Below are 19,681 nucleotides of genomic sequence, written 5' to 3'. Positions count from 1 at the left end.
CACCTCAATAGCAGAAAAAGTGTTTTGCAATACAATATGAACACAATAAGTACATTATGCTTATTTTTTGATGTAAGTACATAGTAGTTAAGGCCACTTAATATAAAGTGGGACCAAATGTTCTATATCAAATCTGTTTAGCATAAATTAGTTTTTGGATTTTAATGCGTTCAATTTAGAAAACCTATAAAAACTATTCTATCATACAGCACAAATTTCTAAGGCTTCTAAATGATCAACATGATAAAAACTTTGCCTGAAATACTTTGCAATCTGGCTCTGATGAAGACAGGAATCATGCCTTTGTGGCAGTTTTTTGGAATAATTATGGAATAATACAAGATTTCTTCACCTTACAAATGGTTGTCAAAAAAAAAGAAAAGCAAAAATGCCACAAAATGCATCATATTTTGTAAGAAAATGTGACATGCAAGAGCAAAACAGCCCCCTAAAATGAGTAAAAAACAAGTATTGGATTTCATTCAGCAAATGCGCGCACACACACACACACCCAATCAAACTCTGCACTCTGCATGTAACTCAATATGGAATTAATCAGATGGTGCTCATGCACCCGTGAGCTTCATTACCATCTCGATGAAAGCCCCTGTGCTTTGGTTCACTGATCCAAATGCATCTGGTGCTGGTGCTATGTTAGACCACTTTTGTAAACTTCAGGATAAACATACTCTTTTTATGCAAGTCTTGGTGGATAAGCTATAAATGCAATGCAATAGTGAAGTCATAATACAGGATTTAAAAAGGGATTACGGCTTATCTGAATCAAAGTCATCAACCATGAAATCCTAATTTTTGAACCCCCTTGTCCCTACAGCACAGAATATAAATGTCCCTCTCAGAAAAACATATTGTAATCAAATGTTTACTGCAAATGTGGGTGAAATCCGTGACTGTAATTATAGTTCACTGTTAAATGTGGCTGGGAAACACGGCGGAAATAATGACATATAGAAATGTATTTATTATTTATTATTATAAATAAGATTTATTAAATTATGCTTCATATATATATATATATATATATATAGTATCTGATATAATGATAATGAGACATATATTCCGTATATTACTACTTGTTTAACTTATAAAATGTACTTTGGTTATGGGTTATGTAAGGGAAATTTATGTTCATTGTTCGACAGGATAACAGTAAATGTATTAGTTTTTTTTTTTCATATCATATGTCTTGTTACCTTATCAAACTGTAAAATTATGTACATTAATTGGGCAGTTTGTACTATATGCTGGTTGATCATATATTTTTTTAAGGCATATAAACTGAAACATTTGACTTTGAAATATTTCTGTCTAATAAATATTTATGATAGTTTGCTGGAGCTATTTTTATCATTTCCCCCATTTATATTACTTATATTATTCTATTCCAAATTATACACTGAGACTGTCAGGGAGTATCTGTCATCTGTCACCAGCTCTGGACTCCATATCCCAGAATCCTCCTCGGCTCACACCAGTTCACATTCACAATCACCAATCTCACCAGATCTCACTCACTTGGATTCTGATCACCTGCACCTGCTGCCACCAATCAAGCCACCTTCAAAAGCACGCTCCTTTCAGTCACTCACCGTCCGATCAACAGTTTACTACGCTACTCCTTACTTGATGCACTGAACCCGGATTCCATCCTGATACCGTCCTGTCGCTGTGCCATCCTCTTCAGCCCGATCCACCAAGGAACCCTTCATCACGTGAGCCCGATCCCTTTCCATAGCCTGTTGCTCTAACCCGTTTGCTCTCCATCTCACTCTCTCTCCCAGCACCTGTTCAATGAAGCACTGTTTACTTTACCTCTCCGTCCCTGGTCTCCTTCTGTACTGACAGAAGATCGGACCCAACGATGACTGCAGCAGAAGACGCGCTGTGGGGTTTGCGGCAAGGCGGTCAGAGGTTGGAGCGACTATGTGGAGAGTTTCCTCAAGCTCACCAACCAGGTGAGTTGGCATGACGACGCTCTAGGTGCGTGCTTCCTGCTGGGGTTGGATGGCGAAACAATCCGCTGCGATCTCCCTGCGAGTGATTTTCCTTTGATCGAGCTGATTAATCTCGTGCTGTTCTTAAATGGTTCAGATTTCGAAATTGAAGAAGTAAAGAAACTTCCTAAGCCTCGTCATCCAACTCCCGCGGGAATGCACCACGTCTCCCCAGCTCACCCCATGCCGAGAACCTCCACATACCACTCCAAAGGCTCTTACCGCCTGCCTAACCCCAAATCCCCCGGGGTCCTCAGAAGCTCCACCGGAGCCTTCTGCCCACACTGTTCACTTTACCTCTCCGTCCCTGGTCTCCTTCTGTACTGTGACAGAGACATAATAAATATATGCATTGTATTGGATAATCAAAACGTAGTTATTTAGTATTGTTGATGAGTTAGTGTACAAAGAAATGTTTTTTTGCAAAGATGATTCGGTTTTCATTGAGAGATATTATGTTCTTATTGCTTGATGTTTCTCTGAATTTCATCATAATGATCTTGACAAAATTGGAGACAGTTTAAAAAAAGTGAGCTATTGTTTTATTACTCATCTCATCAGACTTTCTGTTTGTATACTTTGTGTGTTTTAGTTTTCATGTGTGCAGATTTAGACAGCTTAAATTAATTGTCTATCAGAATCAAGGTTTGAAACCTCAATGAAAGCCATTTGCTTTGGCTCACAAAATTCAACATCTGTTGAAAATAATCCACATCACTTACTACGTCAGACAATAAACTGAGAAAAGTAATGTGACCCTGGACCACAAAACCAGTCATAAGGGTCAATTTTTTTTTGTCAATTTTTTGACTAAATAAGCTTTCCATTGATGTATGGTTTGTTAGTATAGGACAATATTTGGCCGAGATACAACTATTTGAACATCTGGAATCTGAGGGTGCAAAAAAAAAAATCTAAGTACTGAGAAAATCGCCTTTAAATTTGTCTGAATTAAGTTCTTAGCCATGCATATTACTAATCAAATTAAGTTTTGATACATTTACGGTAGGAAATTTACAAAATATATTAATGGAACATGCTCTTTACTTAATAACCTAATGATTTTTGTCAAACGAAAAATTGATAATTTTGACCCATACAATGTTTTTTTTTTGGCTATTGCTAAAAATATACCCAAAGACTGGTTTTGTGGACCAGGGTCACATGTGTCAGTGCAAATGTTTCAGAAAAGGTTGTAAATCTGAAAATTAATGATGTCATTAGTTGAATATACAACTTCAAAACGTTACTGGAGTACTTTATGATCTTGTTATATGTGTCTAAGTCTGTTAGAGAAAGGCTAATTAAGGTGAAGATCAACTGTTCATGCCCTCAGGGTGGAAATCCATAAAAAGTTTATTTCACAGTTGAAAATATACTGTAATTTACTTTGAAATGTCCATATTTTGGAGAGTCGTGTATATATCACAGCACTTAAAATGGTATTTAGTATGTAAAATACATGTATCTATCTAGTATATTGATATACAGATATTTTCATATCCAATTAAACCAGAAGACATGTCACAGGAATATGAATATTCATATGGTATCACTCAAAAAATATATATTTAGGCCAGCATTTAAGATTAAGATTTATAACTGCATCTAAACTTTCCATTTATTCGGATTACACATTTTTAACGTAATAAACTTAATGTGATGCATATTTGTCAGTCATACATAAATGGTAAGAAACAGGTAGGATTTATTTAATAGTACTAATAAACTAATAATGTTATTTAAATACATTGAAGAGGGCTTGGTAACACTTTATTTTAAGGACCAATTCTTGCTATTAATTAGTTGCTTATTAGCATGCATATTACTAGCATATTGGCTGTTTATTAGTACTTATAATGCACATTAATGCCTTATTCTGCATGACTGTACTTTAGATCCCTTAAACCAACCCCATACCTAAACTTAACAACTACCTTACTAACTATTAAGCAGCAGCAAATTAGGAGTTTGTTCAAGGAAAACTCTTAGTTAATAGTGAATATGTCTTCCCTGTTTTAAAATGTTACAGAAGGTTTAAATATTTATCATAAATAAATCCAATTTGTTTCAATATTTTAACAAACCAAATATTTATTTATTAATTTATTAATGATAAATATTTAAACCATCGGTATCATTTTAAAACTGCAGGGAACACATATTGACATTTTCCCTTAACAAACCCCTAATTTAATAATATTAATACCATGTTAATACTTTTTTTAGCTGAATTAATGAATTTGTTTTCACAATAAACAGATTTATTTTGATTTGATGTGTGTATTTTCTTTGAGTAAATCCATTCAATTCCATGAAACAAATGTAATTAAGATTTTTTTTTCTAATGACTTAATTGTAAATTAAATAATTTAAACAAAGTTTTGTAAATTTTTTAATTGAATTTTGTAGTTTCCAGTGGTCTGTTCAAGTTTGTTTGTTTTATTTTTATTTTGTAGTTTGTTTGTTAGTTATCGTAAGGGTTGAAAACCTACTGCATGTCCAAGAGAAATGAGAAAGAGGAAAACATAATAATAATCATAATTAAATCACCAGATGTAGAGGCTTTAAGAGAGAGGAGTTGGACAAATTATCACCAGGATTATGTCAGTAGAGACATGGGTGTGTGTGTGTGTGTGTGTGTGTGTGCGTGCGTGTGTGAGAGAGCCTAAATATGCTTGGTAACACTTTATTTTAAGGACCAATTCTTGCTATTAATTAGTTGCTTATTAGCATGCATATTACTAGCATATTGGCTGTTTATTAGTACTTATAATGCACATTAATGCCTTATTCTGCATGACTGTACTTTAGATCCCTTAAACCAACCCCATACCTAAACTTAACAACTACCTTACTAACTATTAAGCAGCAGCAAATTAGGAGTTTGTTCAAGGAAAACTCTTAGTTAATAGTGAATATGTGTTCCCTGTTTTAAAATGTTACAGAAGGTTTAAATATTTATCATAAATAAATCCAATTTGTTTCAATATTTTAACAAACCAAATATTTATTTATTAATTTATTAATGATAAATATTTAAACCATCGGTATCATTTTAAAACTGCAGGGAACACATATTGACATTTTCCCTTAACAAACCCCTAATTTAATAATATTAATACCATGTTAATACTTTTTTTAGCTGAATTAATGAATTTGTTTTCACAATAAACAGATTTATTTTGATTTGATGTGTGTATTTTCTTTGAGTAAATCCATTCAATTCCATGAAACAAATGTAATTAAGATTTTTTTTTCTAATGACTTAATTGTAAATTAAATAATTTAAACAAAGTTTTGTAAATTTTTTAATTGAATTTTGTAGTTTCCAGTGGTCTGTTCAAGTTTGTTTGTTTTATTTTTATTTTGTAGTTTGTTTGTTAGTTATCGTAAGGGTTGAAAACCTACTGCATGTCCAAGAGAAATGAGAAAGAGGAAAACATAATAATAATCATAATTAAATCACCAGATGTAGAGGCTTTAAGAGAGAGGAGTTGGACAAATTATCACCAGGATTATGTCAGTAGAGACATGGGTGTGTGTGTGTGTGTGTGTGTGTGTGTGTGCGTGCCTGTGTGAGAGAGCCTAAATATATACGTGAAATTGTCTGTCTGCCTGTGTGTCTGTTTAAGCTGTAAGACTGTTACTAAGCAATATATATATATATATATAAATATAATCTCGTATAAACAACCATGAAAATATCAAAGGGTTCTAGGTACTTTTAATTTTCTTTGAGGTAGGCCAGGCAGTAAAGTGTGGCTTGTGATGATAAGACGAAACTGCTTGGCCACATCAATCCAGTTACGAAAAAGCTATTGGGAATTTTTTAATATTTCATTTTCCTAGACCAGAATGGCTTGTGCTTTCGGGTCTGGAGCATGCAAAGCCATTTCCTGCTCTGAAAGGATCACTATAGTCATTGATGGGTTTGTGTCTTGATACATGTGAGCTGGGGAATTGGAAAGGTTGGGCTAAGAAACAGCTTACGGCTTTTGCAGAAATGCTGTAATTCAGGTTCTCAAACTGTTCGTGCTTGAATCCTTGACTTGAATAAGTTTGGACAGAGTAACGGAGATAAGCCTTACACATGCTTTATCATTTTTGCCTGTTTCTCCACGTATGGCAACATTTAATTCTAATTGACTGTACATAACCAGCTTTCAAGGTATTCCTCTTAGTTTCTTTGATTTGTGCTTGTGTGGATGTGTAATGCATGGAAGACTGTTGCCTAGTCCTTGAGAACTGATACAGTATTCCCAAAAATAAAGCTTCACTGTAATGAATTAATTGCATCACATAGGTAATGCTATGCAATATAATTTAGGCATAACAAATAGGGTGAATTCAGATATATTGGTCAACTTTCTGACACAAATTTGGTCTTGAATTCACCATATATAAATATTGTAAGTTATTTGTGTCTTCATTGTGTATTCAAAAAAAGAACTGCAGTAATAGACCACTAGAAATGCATTTTACATTCATCAGCATAACCTGGCAGAACTTGCACATTCACACACACACACACACACACACACACACACATATATGTATATTCATCATCACATATATTCATTTTTTCACTTTTTTGTATTTTAAAACGTAATTTTTTTCAAATGCATGAATTAAGTTTTTCAGTTTTCAGTTTAATTTTTCAGTTGTAAGTATTTGAAATCTCTTTTTTTTTCAAATGAATGAATGATCAGTCGATCAATCGATCAATCGATCAATCGATCAATCAATCAATCAATACTGATGAATCAATCAATCAACTGCTACTGTATCTTCATCAAGTGACAAAAAAAAAAAATAATAATAAAAAAACATGTCAAAACAGCCATCACATTCAACTTTTTTTTTTTTTTTTTTGGTCACACAAAGGGTGACAGTGATGAGGGCAGATAACACCTTGTCAAATGTGTTTTGGCCGGCATGTTATTAATGCGAGCACTTGCTTAATTTATCATTAATCAAGTCACACCGTCTACCCTTAATTCAGCAGCGTGTGTGCTTCCTGTTGACAATGAATCACCTCCCCTCTGTGATTGTTCGCTCAGCAGGAAAGATAACAATTAGATTGTATTTTTTTTTTTTCCTCAAAAGGCCTTCAAAATTGATTTGCTGCCACAAGTATGAGACTCTTAAATTCAAGAGCACACAGCACTGTCTCCGAGGGCACACATGTGCTGTGTATCATCACAATTTGTGATATACTCGCCCCAAGAGACGTCCACCAGCCATGTGCAATGGCAAACGTTTGCACTAGTACACAATCTCCAATGTATGTATACATACACACGCTCATGTTGATGCATGTCAGCTTTTTATGGTGCATGCCAGATTTACTTGCTATGTCAGTTAAATATATATTAGAGGTGTAACGGTTCACAAAATTCATGGTTCGGTTCGATACGACACAATGGTGTCACGGTTCGGTTCGGTTTGGTACGGGGGTAATTGGTTAGGTTACAATGTTGAAAACATTTCTATTTTAAACCATGAAGGCGAGCCAATGGATATCGCACAAGCAACATGTAAATTTTGCGCAAGAGTTATGCCGGTGAACGTCTTAATCTCAGTCAATTCACTATAAGCAGAAAGTGAATGTAAAAATGAAATGACGGAGAGTTCGTCATCTGATGCTGCATATTCTCTCAGAGATGACGAGACAAATCTACTTCAACATATGCTGATAACGGTAGGATATAGCTAACTTGTTTCATTTATTCCCTTAATATTTCTAATATTACATAGTGAAAAAAATGAGAAGAAACATTTTGTGTTAAACAGATTGTTTTTGAAAGTCGGTGCTTGAAATAAAAGCTTTTTATTTCATTGATTTTTATTGATGACTGCAGTATTAATATTTTAATAGGCCTATAATTCATTGTATAATAGACCTGTTTTAAAATTATTAAAATAAAAAAAATAACTGAGGAGTTAATATATATTATAATATATAATATATAGCGTGGGGAGAATATCATCTTTAGCGGCCCTCCGTAGGCCTAACTCGGGAACAGTGGCCCTCCCTGGGCTTGACTTGGGAACTGGAGCCCTCCTTGGGCTTGACATGGGAACTGGAGCCCTTTCTATGCTACACTCGGGGACAGGAGCCCTCTCTGGGCTAGCCTCGGGGACAGGAGCCCTCACTGGGCTAAACTCGGTCTCTGGGCAAAACTCGGGGACAGGAGCCCTCCGAGGGCTAAACTCAGGGACAGGAGCCTTCGGGTACTGGAGCCTTCTCTGGGCTAAACTCGGGAACAAGAGCCCGCTGTGGGCTAAACTCAGGATCAGGAGCTCTCCGTGGGCTAAACTCTGGGTCTGGAGCCGACACTGGAGCGAGCTCTGGGGCTGGAGCCAGCCACCTTCTCCTCCTTAGATACCCCTTTAGGTTTGGGGTGAAAGGCGTGGTCGGCAGGCTTGAATGAGCCGCGGCCGGTGGCCTTGACTGAGGAACCGCCGGCGGACTTGAGAATGTCGCGGCCAGTGGGCTTGACTGTGGAACGGCCGGCGGAGGGGTTCCGGATCGTGATGACCGCCTCCTTCCAGTCGAAGTTGGTGGTGTCTGGGAGTTCCGTTGGCAGATGGTATGTGATCCCGAGCTGGAACAGCATCACCAGGGTCTCCCCATCCAGGGAGCTGGCGAGGGCAAGCGGCACGAATGCCCTCGCATAGGTGAGCGGGTTGTGACTCGCCTGAGCCACGGCGATGAACAAAGCTCGTTCCTCCATGTTAGCGGGGACAAACGAACAGAACAACAAAACATTTTTCAAAAAACTAAAAAAACAAACACAGGGAGAAGGGGCGCCGCTTACTGTCACGGTCCGGTATTCTGTCACATTTCACTATGGTGCGGGAGCGCGAAGCGAGGAGACGTGGAGAACATCAACAAGGGGAATTTAATGAAATCAAGGGAACCAGGAAAACACACGTAGCTTAGGAGGTTAACATTCACATACAGACATTCACAATACCCAATGCCGAACTGATAACATGGAACACTTTATATACAAATGATATGCTGATGGGACGACGAGATTGGAATCAAATTGGAAACAATCAGGGAGCAGGAACAGGAAAACCAAATAAGGGCATGGAAACACAAGAGGGAAAACAAGGAACACATGGGGAGGAAAACAACAAAACGGGAACACAAGTCTGACACTTTGGTGGCTGGAACAATAGTTCTGCCCGGATGATAACGCAGAGCCATATAGTTAATATCAGTAATACGCAGAATGCACGATACAAGGACATGGTCAGTAACATCATCACTTTGAGGTACGATATCTATATCAGTAAGATCAATTCCATGCGATATAATTAAATCTAGTGTACGATCAAAGCGATGAGTGGGCCCGGCGACGTTTTGCTTGACTCCAAAAGAGTTTATTAGGTCAGTAAACGCAAGTCCTAATGCATCATTTGTATTATCAACGTGAATGTTAAAATCTCCGACAATTAGCACTTTATCAACAGTAACCAATAGGTCTGAGAGGAAATCTGCAAATTCTTTTAGGAAATCTGTATATGGCCCTGGTGGTATAGACAGTAGCCAGAGCAAGAAATAGGATATATATATATATATATATGAAAATATAAATAATAATAATAATATTACTGTTGTACCATGGCGCAGTACGTTTTTCTCTAACCTTTTTCAGTTTGATGGGGGCAACAGCTTCTAATGTATTAGAGAAGATAGTGCCCATGTTGCTAATCATTTCGTCTAGTTCATGTGTATGTGATAAATCAGGCAGGTTATTTGTGAATCTGTCTTTGGTGGCTGGAACAATAGTTCTGCCCGGATGATAACGCAGAGCCATATAGTTAATATCAGTAATACGCAGAATGCACGATACAAGGACATGGTCAGTAACATCATCACTTTGAGGTACGATATCTATATCAGTAAGATCAATTCCATGCGATATAATTAAATCTAGTGTACGATCAAAGCGATGAGTGGGCCCGGCGACGTTTTGCTTGACTCCAAAAGAGTTTATTAGGTCAGTAAACGCAAGTCCTAATGCATCATTTGTATTATCAACGTGAATGTTAAAATCTCCGACAATTAGCACTTTATCAACAGTAACCAATAGGTCTGAGAGGAAATCTGCAAATTCTTTTAGGAAATCTGTATATGGCCCTGGTGGTATAGACAGTAGCCAGAGCAAGAAATAGGATATATATATATATATATATGAAAATATAAATAATAATAATAATAATAATAATTCAAAATATTACTAAAAAACTGCTACTAAACTATTACTAAAATAACACTGATCCACGATGTGGGAAAAGTGGAATGAATATTTTATGTTTGATAAACTGTAAAACAGGTTGTGAACGCCTCTTCTTGTTGACTTTAAACTTCATGTTGTCAAACCAGGGAAGATAAGGTAAACTTACATCACACATTTTTTAAGGACATTCTTATGTAAGGCCTCAATCTGTTGTGATGAATCACATCTCACATGGGTTGTCTTCAAATGTCAGTTTAAACTGTTGACAATCACACACTCGACGGAAGCACTGAGCACAAACTGGACAAAGGTCGAGTGAGCAAATACAGCTATTAAAGTATTATCTGCACATTTTCCACAGGCATGCACTTAGTTCCAAAATATATGCAGTATTGTTAGCCATTTTTACAGATTACCCTGCACAGTCCAAAGCGTATATCATAAATATGGGTCAGCAAGGTTTATGTTTTGGCTTATAAAGGTTAATCACAAAATGCAATTTAACAAGATTCTCTGCATGAATACATTTTATTTTTTTGTTTTATGGTGAGGCCTCGAGTTTCACAGCATGAGAGCAAGCAGATATATAATATTAATAAAACAGCTATCCTTTTTGCCAGTTAATTTGTCGTGAGCTTTTGACTGCAGCTCTTTATTGATATTTGATACCATTTGACTTTTTCATACTGCCGCTAGACCTGAAATGTATTATGTTTACTGTCACTGAAACAAGATCTGATAGTTCTCGCAGGATTCGTTAGATAAATCGGTGCGTTTGTTTGCTAAGTGCTAGGGCCAACAACAGTAATTAGAGGCAAAGACGATCAGGTCAAAAGATCCTCTGTGTTCTTGTGGAATGATGGATTAGACTGTGTTTGCTGTTGCTTATATTTCCAGCTCAGTGACTTATGATCATACATCTGCCATGATTTTCTCCAGAGAGATTTTTGCTCTATGTTTAGAGATGCATTTTAATGCTTTTCCCCCTCTGGAATGGCTCCTGAGGCAAACTGAGCCTTGACCTTTTAATATATGAAGTTAGAGCAATAAACACACTTATTGATGTGGTGTGTTTCTTGTTTGTTACGTATAAATCGCTAGTTTTAATTACTGACAATGTAGAAAATTATAATAAATCACAAATAAGATTGTTTATAGGTATTATGATTAGCTTTAATACCTATTGGTGATATTCATGCCACAATTTACAAAACAAGCCAATCCATATAAGCATATAGCATATATAAAGGTCACATGATTTATATAATAATTATATAATGTTGATGTATGCATGTTTCACAAAAGGCTTCAACTTCACATCTCATATTATAGTTACAAAAATAGAGGGGAGGGGGGTTGGGGCATGGTTGATTTCCATTGTATTTTGGAATGCTACCAGCAACTCTTTGGTTACCAACATTCTTCAAAATATCTTCTGTTGGATTCAACAGAAGAAATTCTCGATTTTCATTTCTGGGTGAACTATCCCTTTCAAAAAGTGTCAATAAGTCAAAAAGTGGCCCAATTTAATTTAATGAACACCTCTAAAGGATAATATTCTTTTAGTTAATGATCTGGGGTCTCATTTATACATCTTAGTAGCTTTCAGATATGAGAGAGCCGAATATATATAAACACAATTGTTTCTGGGTGTTTCTCCATGCAGGGTGCAAATTAATTGAAACTAAAAGTTTCCTTAACTAGACCAGTGTGATTCAGCCTTAGTGCAAAACTATCAAAGGATCTTGCTCAGCATACCTCTGTCTTTGTAAAATGTAGATCAATGATGTGAACACATAGATGACTGGCTGTATAAGTATGAGCTATAAGACCCTAAAAGCATAAGAAACTCAAGCCCAAAGCTCATGGAACATATATCTTCTTTTTATGACAATTCAATATCAGGCCATCAGATTATACATTGAAATACGTTACTGCTAAGTGTCATCGAGCTGCCATTAAGTGTGAAATTTGAAGTTTCTATAAATATCCGCAGTGGGGGTGGAAACTTAGTGGTTAATCTCTGAGTTTTCATGCATAAAACTTTGCATCTTAAAAGTCTGTGCTCACAGAGAGTCAAAAATGTCAGCCAAAGACCATTACACAATGTTAAGAGCCCTCTGAAAAATAAGGCACCAATGAACCATCTACAATAAAATAATGATGTCAAATTACACGGCTACTTCTGAATGCACATCAGTGTAGAACGATGCTTTCAGCCCAGCCGGAACTAACTGCCAAAACTAACCAGCCAAATCTTTACTGCCTGAATATGACAAGAGGAAATAGTAAAAATTCAGATCAGTAGTACTGGCCATTGCATTTTTTTCCTCACTTATTCTTTTAAATTGTGAATGACTGTCAGTCCATCTTGTTTAGAAATCTAAACACAGTTGCACTTCCTGCCCTTTCCTTATCTCAGAGTCCTCTCTGTCTTAAACATCCCAAACAGATGGGATACTCTGATTAAAAACACACTGATCGAACAGCTGTGAGATGATGTACACAGGCAAATAATGAATAATCAGAAGCTGAGCTCCAAGTGCCTCACATTAATAAGGTGTTATAATTAGTTTCCCAACAACTGCTCTGTTTCAACCTCTGAGCAACAGTTCTGATGGAAGTGACTCTCAGAAGAATCACTGACAATGATCAGTGTGTGAAAATAGTTGGAAATTGTGGAACAATTTGTGTTTACATCGCATTGACTCATTTGACAGATGCATTAATCTAACGCATCTCAGATTGCATTCAAGGTATACAGTACGTATAATTTATGAGTTCCAGAGGAATCAAACTCATGACCTAAATGCAAATCTGTGACGCCATGAAAAAATACATTGATAATAAATAATCAACATATTTTTTTATTGTCATTGCTGACTGCACACACACACAAACACAAAACATACACCACAAAGTGCTGTTTAATTAGCCAGTCAATCAGTTATTGCAGTGAATGAATCAGTCCAATTATTTATTATTAATGATATTACATTTTAAGGCAAGACACTACAGACAAAAACTGACTAGTAGAAAGACAATATCAAAAAACAATAAAATAAATAAAAATAATTGTATTGCACTTTATCTATTTGCATCTGTAGATTTCAATTATATATATCTTTAAAGTGTGATTACTTAAAATGTGCTTTTTTTCCTGTACTGAGCCAAGGAAAAAAAAAACTTTACAGTTTTATTCCTATCTATATTGTGATGGGTTATACTGAGGGATTTATTCAAATGTCATTGTCTGAATTTATACAAACATGCTGTTCCTAAAAACATAGTAAAAATGTATTTCTTTCTGGCTGATAACAAGATTTATAGAGTAATAGAAAGACACATCCAAAATTCCCTCTGTAAAAACCTTTACCTCTAATATGTCAACAAAATGAAACGGGAATTCTGAAATGTTGCAAATTAGTGCATATTTGATTACATCATTGACATATTTCAGAAAACTTTTAATACAAAAAAAAATCTAGAAGGAAGTACATATTGGTTACCGTTTTACCCTTACCTGGGGTGTTTTTCCTTAATACTAACATATTTGTGTTTGATCTGATCCATGCTGTATTTCTACACATTAAAAGTGGCGATCGAAACTGCATGCACATCTCTCTTTAGAATACTGCATGAACACTGCTAATATATTTATATGACCACGTTACATTCAAAATGGCATTTGCATGGCACTTCTGAACGATGTATTTTGCAAAAAACCTTAAATAAATGTTCTTATAGTTAATGTACATGAGGTCTTTCTGCCTACCTGTTTGTCAGTTATTGATTGAGTAAATAAAAACATTTGTTACTTTCCAATGTTTTATCCAATAAACATTTGATTTGACCTTTTTTCTTTCTTTTTCTTTTTCTTTTTAATCTGCAGACATTCCTGCTTTTATTGACATTCACAGGATAAGCAGATTTTATTACAATTAAACAGTGCAGAGGCTGTTTTAGCTATGTGGCAAACATTTGTGCTACATTTGTTAATGTTCCAATTCTCATGCCTGAGCTACAGTCTCAGAAAACGCTCCGGTGCTTCTTCAGCACACATTTGACTTCCAGTCATTTCAATCCTTCAGAATTTATCAGCCAAGCTTACAACACATAAAACTTTAGTGCGATAAAAGTTGACCACGTCTACAGGCGAATCGATACCTGCACAGGAATCCTTCAAGTTATTGGCAGTCGACTGGGCGCTCTCAGATAATATGACTCACTAGCCCTCACTTAAACCCATTCAAGCCCTATTATGTGTGTCCATTTCTCATTACTGGCAGGCGGCAGGCTGGATGAACTTGCGCTGATCATTTTTACGAGCCAAATTGAGATTGTTCCCGCTGAAAGAGGCCTTTGGAAACAATCTAATGCATAATGATGAACATTATTTTTCCTCCGGGGACTTTGCGGAGTTCATGTTCCCCAGACCCCTTACGGTGCATCAGATGTCTAATTATTGTTTCAAAGTGACTCACATGTTCACGGAAGTTGGTGACAGAATATATTAAGGGATAAGAGAGAATCGTGTGGCCAGGTGTTGTCTACCTTGATGATGCCCTTGTCTTTGTGTCCATATGGCAATGAGGCATCCATATGCATGAAGTTTTATAGGCTGACGAATCTATGTCACTACTTCTTAGTCATTACTAATTACTTAATTGTTTTGTCTAATCAAAATTTTCCAAGATGCTTTTTTTTTATCTGTTTGATGGTGGTCATTTCCTAGACTTTTCCTGTCCCCAATTCAATTTCCATTTTGTTAGTAAAGTCCCTTTAGCAAAAGAAAAGCCTCTTGCTGAAATGCATCATCATTTATGAAGCGACATCAACTTGGAGGGAAAACAACAGCACAACCTTGAGTAAGTCTTAGCAATGAATTTGATTTGTTTTGTGAATTTGATGTATTGTGGTTTTAGTTGGTTTGTGCCATAATTTAAAGTCTTTATTCATGTTTATTTATAAAATGAGTTTATGTTAATGCCATTGTGAAAATAATTATTAAGTTTCCAGGCTTGTGCAGCATTTTTTTTTTCTGAAAGTCTGTGTAACCATTTTATAGAAAAATATGGAAGACTGTCTCTACCTCAAGAGTTAAAAGAAAAAGAAATAAATAAATGCATTTTACATACATACATACATACATACATACATACATACAAGTAACATAATTTATTGGGTTTGCAGTTGTATTTCTCTTAATTGAAACTGACTTTCACAACTTGTTTCCCAGAATTGTGATTTTATATCACAGCTGCAACTTTATATTTGACAACTGCAACTTGGTTGTCATAACTGTGACTGTATCAGAATGTTGACATTGTGTTTTAAAATTGTGCACTTTTTCTTTCCTGACTGTGACTTTGTTACAGACTTTCTATCACAATGTGACTGTATTTTAAACTTCTTCACACAATTACCTGATTTATTTTTTTACTTCAAGTTTATAACTGACTTCCATTTAAATACTTTAAAGTACAAAACAAACTTATTCCATTTGTTAAAGTTTCTTGATTGCAAAGTTACAGCAGAACTGGAATAACTGTCAAACAAATTGATTCATTTCAGCTCAATTGCCATAGCTTTGGTGCAATTATGCTGCTGCATTATTAATTTCCAAAGCACTAGGAAAAGTAAATCAATACTCTGATTATTTCAGTTCTGATGCCCTAGTGTTCTTCATTTCATATTGCGTTCACCGAATCATATCACCTGGTGTGAAAATAAATCATCTCCACTTTCAGGCTGAGATTTGCAAGGTGATTATACCGATTTTTATCAGATATTGATTGTTTGCTCGCACAATCGCTATCAGTGGATTTCAGCAGCATCTGCATTCAGCTCTCCGAGGCAAACTTTACAAGCTTTGTAATGAATTTCACATGGTGTGACAGTACAATGTCAAGGTTCTTTCTGTGGGGCAACTCAGTGCTAACTTTGTATCATTTCCTTTGTAGAGTTGCGTCTTTGCCAAAAATCGAAATTTCTAGCCTTGACCAATCTTGCAATATCTGTGTGACACCTGAGTGCCTTGTACCAACTGTGTGGGGCTCCAAACAAAGCTGGCAGATTTCAAACTAAATTGCAAACCGTCTCACTTATCTGTTTGTTGAACCATATATTCTCCAGCTGCTTTTATTACAAATATCACTGTGTCCTCAGAAGCACCTTTGTATCTTCTAAGGTTGTAATAATATTTTGTGTGTATTGGCTTGTATATAATGTTTCTAACATCCTGCCACCCAAATTCAGGACAGGTGGTTATACAGATATGTTGTAACAAAAATGTGCATTTGTGTATGTTATGAAACATCACAAAAATTACACAAACACAGCAAATTGGATGATGCTAAAAGTTTTCACGTTTTTGGATTTTTAATCATAAATGTACTTCTGCCATGACAACTCTTGGAGAGTTTAGCATGGTAATGTACATGGCAATGTCAATGAGTTTCGTCCTGGCGGAATAGATCTGCTACGCTGCTGCAGAGCAAATACCAAGACTTGCCACTGCCAGTACATCCACAGACATGCTGCTGTGAGCATGTAAGAAATGCTGCTGCTGCACATACAGTATAACATTGTGGTGGGGGGGGGCGTGGTTTAGCGGAGTCTGCAGCGGGAGAGAGCGGTCGGAGACGAGCGGTGAGTAAGTAGGTCAATTGCATGATGACATTCACCTGCTTCTCATTTCAGTGATTGGCCTGGAGAGATCGTAAAAGGCCTCAGGGGGAACAGAGAGAGAGAGAGACAGACTGAGGACTCGTGGGAGGAGAGACTGTGGCCTGGGCATAGAGAACCACAGAAGTGCTATATAAGTTTTGTTTGTTTTGCAGCGCCAGAGCGCCTGTTTGTATTCGCTGTTCCTACGGGACGCTTAATAAATTACCCGAGCCTTAGTCACGCTGACTCCGACTTCTTCCTTCCCTACTAAAGAACCTCATTACACTGGTGCCGAAACCCGGGAGGAAGAAGTCCGTCCGCTGCCATCATGCAGTCACCGCCAAGTTCGCCCTTTGCGGAAGTGATCCAATCGCTCGCCGGCCTCCACCAAGAGCAGCATCAGGCGTTGCTGGAGATGCGGGACGACCAGGAGCGTCGTTTCCGCGCGCTGATGCAGGCGCAACAGGAGGACCGGGAGCTGTTCCGGAGCTGGGTGGACCAGGAGGGTCGGGCAGGAGGGCCGACATCGAGGACCACCGTCGGCCCCTCTCATCTGCCCCTGAACAAAATGGGACCACAGGACGATCCAGAGGCTTTCCTCGACCTCTTCGAGAAATCGGCCGAGGCGTGTGGGTGGCCCCAAGAGCACTGGCCAGTGCGTCTTATACCACTGCTTTCAGGGGAGGCGCAGGTGGCGGCCCAACAACTGCCCACTCAAAACCTCCTGGTCTTCACCGATCTGAAGCGAGCTATCCTGCAGCGGGTCGGCCGGAGCCCAGAACAACATCGCCAGCGGTTTCGCTCGCTGGATCTGGGGGAAAGTGGCTGGCCCTTTGTGTTGGCTCAACAACTCCGGGACGCCTGCCGCAAATGGCTGCTGGCCAGGGGAAGCGACGCCGAGCAGATCCTCGACCATGTGGTGCTGGAGCAGTTTATCGTCCTTCTCCCGAAGAAGACGGCGGAGTGGGTCCAGTGCCACCGCCCGTCCTGAGAGAAACTTGGGAGGACGGACCTTCAGAAACAAAATTCAGTATGTGCTGGACCTGAGAACAAAACTCCACACTTTGAGGTGGCTCTCTATAGAGAATTTGTTACAGGCCCAGGACAAACAGAGCCGGCTGTACAACAGGGAAACCAGACTACGTGAATTTGCACCAGGAGATAAGGTACTTATTGCTTCCTACGTCTAGCTCTAAATTACTCGCCAAGTGGCAAGGACCCTTTGAGGTCACACGGCGAATTGGGGATCTTAATTATGAGGTCATTCGGACAGATAGGAGCGGGGCACGTCAGATTTATCACCTCAACCTCCTAAAAAAATGGAGTGAGGCGGAGTCAGTGATGCTAGCGACGGTGGTGAGTGGGGAGGAGGATCTCGGGCCAGAGGTAAATACTAAACGGCAATCTCTAGCTCCAGGGGGAGATCACCTCTCCCCCTCGCAGCTCGCTGACGTAGCCAAGCTACAGGCAGCGGATGTGTTCTCGCCCCTACCTGGTCGAACGGACCTCATAAAGCACCACATAGAAACCGAGCCGGGTGTGGTAGTTCGCAGCCGGCCGTATCGTTTGCCTGAGCACAAAAAAAAGGTGGTTCAGGCGGAATTAGAGGCGATGCTGGAGATGGGAGTAATAGAGGAATCCCATAGTGATTGGGCGAGCCCGATAGTTTTGGTACCAAAAACGGACGGCTCGGTACGATTCTGTGTGGATTATCGCAAGGGGCAGATCCCCTTATCATCTCTATCCAAAGAAAAAACAGCCTTCACCACGCCGTTCGGATTGCACCAATTCGTTACGCTTCCGTTCGGGTTGTTCGGGCCACCGGCCACGTTTCAGCGCCTCATGGATAAGATTCTTTGGCCGTATACGACATATGCTGCTGCTTATCTAGATGATATTATTATTTATAGTAACGACTGGCAGCGGCATATGGAGCATGTGTGGGCCGTACTGAGAGCGCTGAGAAGGGCCGGACTGACGGCCAACCCGAAGAAGTGTGCGGTTGGGCGGGTGGAGGTTCGGTATCTGGGCTTCCACTTGGGCCACGGGCAGGTGCGTCCCCAAATTAGTAAGACGGCAGCGGTTGCGACCTGCCCGAGACCCAAGACCAAAAAGGAGGTGAGGCAGTTCCTGGGGCTGGCGGGATATTATAGAAGGTTTGTACCTAATTATTCGGACCTCACCAGCCCGCTGACTGACCTTACTAAAAGGGAAGCCCCAGACCCGGTCCAGTGGACGGAGCTGTGCCAGCAGGCTTTCACCCAGGTAAAGGCTGCTCTGTGTGGCGGACCGCTTCTGCACTCTCCTGATTTTTCTCTCCCCTTCTTGCTGCAGACGGACGCATCGGACAGGGGGCTTGGAGCGGTCCTGGCCCAGGAGATAGAGGGTGAGGAACGGCCGGTGCTGTACATCAGTCGTAAGCTCTCTAAGAGAGAGACGATGTACAGCACCATTGAAAAGGAGTGCCTGGCGATCCGGTGGGCGGTTCTCACCCTCCGTTATTATCTCCTGGGGCGGGAGTTCACTCTCTGTTCGGACCACGCAACCCTGCAGTGGCTCCACCGCATGAAGGATACCAATGCGCGGATCACTCGTTGGTATCTGGCTCTCCAGCCATTTAAGTTCAAGGTGATCCACAGGCCGGGGGCGCAGATGGCCGTGGCGGACTTTCTCTCCAGGAATGGGGGGGGTGGCTGCGGGCTGGAGGGCTCCCCGGCCCGAGTCGGGCGGTGGGGGGTT

This window comes from Sinocyclocheilus anshuiensis, unplaced genomic scaffold (assembly GCF_001515605.1).
Source record: "Sinocyclocheilus anshuiensis isolate Anshui unplaced genomic scaffold, SAMN03320099.WGS_v1.1 scaffold1642, whole genome shotgun sequence".
Taxonomy (NCBI): domain Eukaryota; kingdom Metazoa; phylum Chordata; class Actinopteri; order Cypriniformes; family Cyprinidae; genus Sinocyclocheilus; species Sinocyclocheilus anshuiensis.
This window is presented reverse-complemented; position numbering follows the sequence as displayed.